The sequence below is a fragment of the Lontra canadensis genome, unplaced genomic scaffold, assembly GCF_010015895.1.
Source record: "Lontra canadensis isolate GAN:19392208 unplaced genomic scaffold, GSC_riverotter_1.0 scaffold799, whole genome shotgun sequence".
In the NCBI taxonomy this organism is placed as follows: Eukaryota; Metazoa; Chordata; class Mammalia; order Carnivora; family Mustelidae; genus Lontra; species Lontra canadensis.
The window spans coordinates 383-7,876 of record NW_022631783.1 but is presented as its reverse complement, the minus strand read 5'-3'; the positions used below and the strand labels follow the sequence as shown (position 1 = coordinate 7,876).

Genomic DNA, 7,494 nt, shown 5'->3' with positions numbered 1-7,494 from the left:
GTTAAAAAACATTAAAAAGAAAAGGGTAAAAGTTAAAAAAAATTAGCAGAAGAAGAGAAAAAAATTGAAAAAGAAAAAAAAATTAAATTAACTGCAAGGCTAAAGAATCATGGGGAGAAAGCCATGAGTTCCTTGCTTTGTTTTCTCCTCCTCTGGAATTCCGCTGCTCTCCTTGGTATTGGAACTGCACTCCTTGGTAGGTGAACTTGGTCCTGGCTGGATTTCTTGTTGATCTTCTGGGGGAGGGGCCTATTGTAGTGATTCTCAAGTGTCTTTGCCCCAGGCGGAGTTGCACCGCCCTTACCAGGGGCCGGGCTGGGTAATCCGCTCCGGTTTGCTTTCGGGAGCTTTTGTTCCCTGAGCGCTTTCCGTAGAGTTCCGGAGGACGGGAATGAAGATGGCGGCGAGAGCCCGGGGCCCCACTCCTCAGTGCACCCTCAGAGAACAGCGCCCAATTACTCCCGTCACCCTGGCCTCCGGCCGCGTTCCGAACTGACCGAGCCTGCGACCGGTTCAAGGTAACCCTGAGCTTAGAGCTCACTCCTCGGCTCTGTCTCTGTAGCTGGCTTCCCCGTTCTAATACCTGTAAGCTCTGTGACACTCAGACACCCTCGGTCCTTCTGTGACCCTGCGGGACCTGAGGCCACGCTGACCCCTTTTGGGCTTCACCCTGGTTAAGCCTCTGGAGCGATGTCCCTCAGCGGAACAGACTTTTAAAAGTCCTGATTTTGTGCTCCGTTGCTCCGCCGCTTGCCGGGAGCCGGCCCCTCCCCCCATGGTCTATCTTCCCGTCGCTTTGGATTCACTTCTCCACCAGTCCTACCTTTCAGAAAGTGGTTGAATTTCTGTTTCTATTATTGCTGTTCTTCTTCTCTTCGATCTCCCATTGGATTTGTAGGTGTTTGCAATCTTTAGATAAGCTATCTAGCTGATCTCCCGCTACCTGAAGTAGTCTCAGCCTGCTACTTCTCCGCCATCTTGACTCCTCCTCCACCCATAGCTATTTTTTTTTTTAGCTAAGGTCTAGTTTTATGTGTCAGGTATGGCACTATGTATGTCAGGAGTGAATAAAACAACTGCTGTCTCTGGTCTTGAAAATCCCAGATAAGCAGCATATAAACATCTTTGGTGGAGGAATGTGGTGATGAGTTTAATATATATTGAATGAAATAGGACTTCAGAATGTTCTCAGCCATAAGTAGAGTTAAACATTATTTACAATTATTTAGAGTGTTGGAGTATTCAGAATTTGGCTGTATACTTACCTTAATGGTGAGTTTTATACTTTTTTATGTTTTCATATTGCTAATTAGTGTCTTTCATTTTAATTTGAGGAACCCCCTTTAGCTTTTCTTATAAGATAGGTCTCATGGTGATAAACTTCCTGTGGATATGTTTATCTGGGAAAATCTTTTTCTCTTCATTTTTGAAGGACAGCTTTGCCAGGTATAGTTTTCTTTTTTTCCCCTTTCTTTCAGCATACTGGATATATTTTCCTACTCTCTCCAGGCCTGTAAAATTTCTATTAAGAAATCCAGTGATAGCCTTATTGGGGTTTCCTAGTATGTGATGAGTACTCCTAGAGAAACTTTCACTTTATCACAAATGTAAAAGAATTAAATTTGCTAATCAAAAATATAGAAAGGCTAAAGGGATGAAAAACAAGCTCCAACAATATACTATCTATAGAAGATTCATTATCGCTTTAAGGACACAGATAGGCTGAAAGTGAATGAATGGAAAAGGTATATTCCATGAAGATGGAAACCAAGAGAGAACAGAAATGGCCACATTTATATCATACAAAACAGATTTTAAATCAAAACTGTCATAAAGAGACAAAGAAGGTCATCATATAAGGAAAAATAAGTCAAAATAAGTCATCACCAAAAGTATATAAGAGGTGCTCTTCCCCCACCACCTCCTACAGCTAATGGTGTGGGGTCAGTGGGCCAGGCAAGCAGGCAGGACATTCAAACAGGCAGGTGCTCCTGGTGCCCCAGCTGGGCCATGGTACAGAGCAGGTATGAAGATTAGTCTATCCATGACCCCAGGTGGCCCCATCACACCAAACAAGCCTGGAGCAGCTGCACCAGATAGGGGTACTTTACTAGATGTTGATTGCTGACAAATATGAGAATGATTCAGAATTAGTAAAACCTGAAGAGAGAGACCTACTCCTGAATAGACATAATAACTGTATGCAAAGATAACCAAATCACGAAGAAAAGATTAAGATGTTCTGTGAGGAGCACCTAGATGATGAAATCTGCCCCATCTTGGACAGCAGTGGCTACTCGGATGTGGGAAATAAAGATGAAAAGTGGATCCACATTTTCATGGACAAAAGAGACATGATAACTCTTCCTGTAGGGATTTATCACCACTTCATGCTGGAGGAAAAGAACAATGTGAAGGCCATGTGGCTGTTTCTGAGAGAACGAGTGTGGATAGCATACAATCTACCAGATGACCATTTCAAGCCTGGGGGTGGTGGGCAGTATGTGGAAGTTTTGGTGCAGACAGCACAATGGCACTCCTGGAGCCTAGATCACCTTTCGTTCACCCTTCTAAATGTCCTGAACTTGATCCCAGCAGAGAACCCGTTCTTTATCCTTTCTTTTATATTGTTGACTTGGGACTAAGTGAGCTTTCCTTTGCAAGATTTGATTGGAATATATTTTAATGAAAGGAGCTCTATTATAAAAGTGATTTTTACATAGAAGCAAGTCTTAACAAATTGAGGTTGAAATCATATCAAGTATCAAGTTGAAATCAATTCAAGAACACAGTTGTATCAAACTAGAAATCAGTAACAGGAAGAAAATTGGAAAATTCACAAACATGTAGAGATATCAAACAACATGAATATGAATACCCGGTAGCTTGAAGAATAAATCAAAAGAGATATAGAAAACCACCTTGAGACAAAAAATAATGGGGAGACACAACACACCAGAACTTTCAGGACACAGAAAAACAACCTTAAAAGTGATAAATGCCTAAATTAAGAGAAAAAAAAGTATTATCTCAAATAACCTGATTTTACACCTCAAGGAACTAGAAAAAGAAACTAAGCCCCAAATTGGCAAAAGGAAGAAAATAATAAAATTTAGAGCAGAAATCAATAAAATGGAGATGAGAAAAACAAATAAAAAGGATTGGCAAAATTTACTTGTTTTTTAAAAAGAAAATTAACAAACTTTTAGATATTAAGAAAAGATTCAATAAAATTGTAAATAAAAGAGGAGACATTATGATTTTTATGTCTGAGAACACAGAAATAAAAAGGATCATAAGAAACTGCTATGGACAATTCAATTCAGCAGCATATTAAAAGGATTATACACCACGTTCAGTGGGATTTATCTCTGGGATGCAAGGATTGTTCAGCATAGGCAAATTATTAAATGTGATATACCATATTAATAGAATGAAGGATGAAAATCATATAATCATCCAACAGATGCAGAGAAAGCAATTGACAAAATAAAGCATCCTTTCATGATTAAAAACACCCAACAAATTAGATAGAGACAGCATGTACCTCAACGTAATATAGATTATATATCACAAGCCCACAACTAACATCATCATAATCAATGGTGAATAGTTGCAAGTTTTTCCTTTAAGATCAGGAACAAGACAAGGATGCCTACTCTCACCATTTCTACTCATCATACCACTGGAAATCCTAGTCAGGGAAGAAGAAAGAAATAGAAGGCATCCAAGTCATAAAGGAAAAAGTAAAGTTTTCTCTGTCTACAGATGACATGACTTTATATGGAAAACCTTATAGATGCCCCCAACCCCCCCAAAATGTTAGAAATAATAAATTCAATAAATTTGCAGGACAGAAAACCAACATACAAAATTAGTTGCATTTTTAGATAATAATAATGAACCATCCAAAAATGAAATTAACACAACAGTCCTACTGATATAAGAATGAAAAAGAGTGGAATACTTAGAATTAAATTTAACGAGGTAGGTGAAAGATTTATACACTGAAAACTAGAAAATAATGATGAAAGGTAGAAGAAGACACAAATAAATAGAAAGATACTCTATATTGATGGATCAGTATAATTAATATTGTTAAAATGTCCACAATACCAAAGTGAGTGACAGAGTCAGTGTAATAATCCCTATCAAAATTCCAGTGGTATTTTTCATGGAAATAGAAAAAAAAAATCAAAATTCATGTGGAAACACGAAAGATCCAGAATAGTCAAAGTTATCTTGAACAAGATAGTCAAAATAGTCAAAGTTATCTTGAACAAGAACAAAGCTGAAACCATCACACTGCCTGACTTTAAGATATACTGCAAAGTTACAGTGTGGTTCTATCATAAAAACAGACATGTAGACCAATGGAACAGAACAGAGAGCCCAGAAACAAGCCCACACATTTATCTAATTTTTATTATAATACATGTATAAAAGACATAAATTTATAGATGCAGAAAGTAGAATGGTGGTTGCCAGGGACTGGGGTCAAGGAGAGATGTTGGTCAAAGGGTACAAAGTTTCAGTGATGCAGGATAGATAAGAGAAATAATGTATAGCTCAGTAACTATAGTTAATATTGTGTCATATATTCAAAATTTGCTAAAAAGTAGATTTTAAGTGTTCTTACAAAAAAAAGTTAAATATGTGAAGAGATGGGTATTATTAGTTTGATTGTGGTGATCGTTTCACAATGTACATGTATTTCAAAACATGTCATACACCTTAAATATATGTAATCTCTATTTGTCAGTCATACCTCAATGAAGCAGGGGGAAGGATGGAAGCTATGACATTAGCCCTTTCTTAACTAACTTGAGTACAAGAGTTGGTCCTCCATGACGAGCAACTGAATTGTAATAAGGGAGTAAGTCTTTAGATCTGCCAAATGCTGAATAAGGTGTATAATATTTTAATGAACAAGCAGTTATTTTAAGACTATAAATGTTTGATCAGTATAGTATGTCAGTGATAATTCATATCAGCTCTTTTGTCTAACTTTGTGCAGATATTTATTTAAATAACACAACTCTTGGAGGTTTATAGCAATATATTCATTGCTGTTACTTTCTAGGTAAATAAACAGAACCCAAGAAAGTTTAAGTGAATCACCCAAGGTCACAAAGGAAATAATTGAGAGATTTTTAAAACTGGAAATCCCAACTCCCCATGCAAACTACTACTAATTTACTACTTCACACCTTCACAGAATGTCACCCAGGTAAAGTCAAAACCATGGGCACTAATATTCTTTGCACTTCTATAAAGTGATATTTTGAACATACTCAACAACTGAATAGGTTATGTTTTATTGCTGTTTTAATGTTTAGTCAATACAATAAAATTACAATGACTGTCTAATCCTGATGTGTTGCATTATTTTATGTATGCTTCTGAGAAGCATATACAAAAAAGCTGGATTTGCTTTAGGTTAATTTTTATAAATTGGGTTTATCTTTTTGAGCACAGATTATGTGGCTCTTGGATGACATGCAATAGAAGACTTAATTTTATGAAGCATAATGACATTTTGTCATAATGTTGTTCCTTTATTTTTCTATGACTTTTCCATCTCTTTCTCCAAATTTACCCCCTCCCTCATTTTTGCTATTCTCTTGGGTGGTAAAGGGGTATAATCATGTATTATGAAATGTATTTTTTTCTTGTTTGATGCTGAAATTGATGCATTTTGATATTGAAGTCCCAGTCAGGCATTTTACAGATCACCCTATTATTTTTTATTTTTCCTTATGCGAATTTCATGAAAGAACTAGCTTTGTCCCCACTATTTACTACTGGGAGGAATCACTGACAACTCCTGACAGTAGAAAAAGCAAACTTTTTATGAGTTAGGGTATGGTTCAAGTCTTAGGACATACAGGTTCTGCCCTGTCTCCTCTAATGTATTAATGTAAATCTGGCACTATTTATATATCCTTCTTCCTGAAGGAATGATGATGGGTTTGGCCAGGATTTTTCAGCTTAGGTAGTGACCTCTTTGTAGCTTGATTCTTAGATAGCTTAGGTAATGACCCCTTCATAGGTCCATCGCATAATATCAAATCTTAGTGTCCCAGTGACCTTGAAATTTGGTTCATGCTATTGACAGAGCTTTGATTTGCTTCCGATGAGCACTTCTTTTTCACATGATTCTGGAGACATATACCTTAACTTTAATCCAGGAAGGGAAATCTTCATTTATTTAAAATAATGATAATGTTCCTAATTCTCTTGGCATTGATGGTTCAGGGTGTATGTGTGTGTAACTCAGCTCTGTCCGATGGGACATGAGGAAAGACTGTTGAGGAATTCTGGGGAAGTAGTGGACCTGGTTGTGAAGTCTATCTACCACAGCCATATGAATATGAGGGGAACCAGCATGAAGGCAAATCTGAAAGACTGAGGAACATAGAATAGAGATATTTTTTTAAAAGATAGCCTTTGGTAAGTAACATCATTGATGCATTCAACCAATTGTGAAACATATCCAACTAATGCTCTTCCTATTATGTGAGATAATGTATTTCCATATTGTTGAGACCAATCAGATTCTGGTTTTGCTAGTACACACTGCTGAAAGCAGCTCACATCATGCATGGCATAAATAACAATACTATGCTATGCTACAGTAAGAAATAAATCCCCATACCTCAATTACTGCATATAATAAAAGCTCATTTCTTGCCTAAATCAGTCTCATGTGATCAGAGAGCTTTTCTTATTTGTTTTTCTGTCATCTGGGTTACATGGCTTTCAGGGTTGCTTTTTAAGAGGAAGAGTGGTAAGATGCTTTTAAGGACTAAGCCTGAAAGAGGCTTACCTTGCTTCTGCTGACATTCCACTGGACAGTATTTGGTCACATAGGTTCAACAGAACTGCAAAGGAGGCTAGAAGATAATATGGTCCCCCTGAGTTTTCACAGAGATGGATTGATATGATAGCCTCCAATATTGAGAGGATAAGAAATAGATTGTTAAATAGCTCAAAATATATCAGAAAACAAAATGATGTTTTAAGTTTTCCAGAGAAACAGAACAAGTAAGGTGTGTGTGTGTGTGTGTGTGTGTGTGTGTGTGTGTGAGAGAGAGAGAGAGAGAGAGAGAAAGTCTATATGTATCTATTGATCTATCTACCTATCTACCTATCATGTATCTAGAGAGAGGGAGACGGGGAGAGACAGAGAAGGAGAAAGAGAGAGGCTGAGAAAGATTTTAAGCCATTGGCCCCTAAAATTGTGGGGGCTGGCAAGTCTGAACTCTGGAGACCCAGGAAATAGCTGATGTTACAGACTGTGTCTGAAGATAGTCTGGATGCAAAATTGCCCCTCTCCTCCTTGAGGGACCTCATTTTTTTTTTTTTCTCTTAAGGCTTTCAACTGATTGGATAAGGTCCATTCGCATTATGGAGGATAATCTGAATGAGTCTATTTATTTAAATAATAATCTCTTCAAAATATACCTTCTCAATGACCTCTGGTATTTGACA

The 7,494-nt window shown here is 37.3% G+C and overlaps 1 pseudogene; it reads left to right on the top strand.

Moving 5' to 3' along the window:
* The first annotated feature begins 2,010 nt into the window (after positions 1 to 2,010).
* Positions 2,011 to 2,645, top strand: LOC116863265 (annotated as a pseudogene).
* Positions 2,646 to 7,494: the final 4,849 nt, after the last annotated feature.